We start from the raw sequence: 1,381 nt of genomic DNA, 5'->3' as shown, positions 1-1,381 counted from the left end.
GATTGGTATAAATGATGTGATTCTTCGATTAAAGCCACATCCAAGATATTTTCGAAGTAGCGCCAGACCTGCCATGCACGATGCACTCAGGATAAAAATGCAAACAAATATTTAAGTTTAAATCAAGAAATGCTCTGTTGGATTAGGGATACCTAATATACAGCGAATCATCAGAAATAGATAAGAGTAATGATTAAAAAAATAGATATATGCAAGATCCTACACAGTCCTTAGCCATCGGGGAAGCACGCGTCGTATATAATTTGTGATAAATTAATTTCCTATACAGACCAGCTCACTAATGAACGTACATAACCCCTTTCATAAAACACATAAGTAAACAATTAAATCATACGAGGCGAGAGAGAGAAGGGCCACTGATAATTTCTCTTTGACAGTTTTGGGAGACTAACTCATTTTCCAGCCTGTTTGACCCTCCCTTCCTGATATTCTGTTGATATTCCAAACCCCACAGAGAGAGAGAGAGGAGGCTACCAAGTAAATTGGAAAACACTAAAATTATAGGAAAGATTGTGGGCCAAATCCTCTGACTTATAGATGAGGATACCCAGCGCAGCATGATTAGAGAACCAAAGAAGAAAACAACGGTTGGGAACTCAACTTATATCAAACAAATTTGGTTTCAGAATGGGCTGGTCGCGCTTTGAAAACCCTTTTAGGACAGTGTTTCTAAGATACAACAAGGCAGCCAGGTAGATTATAGGCATGCACATTTCAAAAGGACATTTGACGAGCATCACACTTCATATTCATATGGATATTAGAGCACGTAGGGCAAAGGATATTTTATACGAAAGATGAGTACGATAGTTAGCGGTAAACGCTCTTCGTGGAGACAAGGAACTACCGGATTACCACAGGTTTCAGCATTGGCACCGGCTATGTTTATTGTTCTGATCAACAATACAGGGTTGAATACGAATCCGAACAGGTATCTAAAAATGTTCACAGAAGGCTAACGGTTTGTACGGTTCATCGTTTTCATGTGCGTACGGTTTGTATGCTCATGATAACGATAGGGAAATCTATATAAAGCACGTCGAGGTAAGAAAAAAATCTTGGAATAATTGGTAACCAGAATCTGAACTCGGAGGAACAGGTCGATGACCAAACCATCAAGATACTCTCACGATTGTCATGAAGAGAGGACAATCGTGTTTGTAGATCAAGATACAGTAAATAGAACTGTGAAAATCTTAACGCTTATTCAAAGGTAATTGAAGCACAGAACAAGAATTTATCCAATAAGATTCACACAACTGTGAGAAAGAAGATAACGAGGAGACAATGCGATGCCCTGAAATTATGTCTAAGGAACATTGAAGTTAGATACTTAAGAAATCATAATTTTAGTATAGAG

Source organism: Penaeus monodon, chromosome 23 (genome assembly GCF_015228065.2).
Source record: "Penaeus monodon isolate SGIC_2016 chromosome 23, NSTDA_Pmon_1, whole genome shotgun sequence".
Taxonomy (NCBI): domain Eukaryota; kingdom Metazoa; phylum Arthropoda; class Malacostraca; order Decapoda; family Penaeidae; genus Penaeus; species Penaeus monodon.
This window is presented reverse-complemented; position numbering follows the sequence as displayed.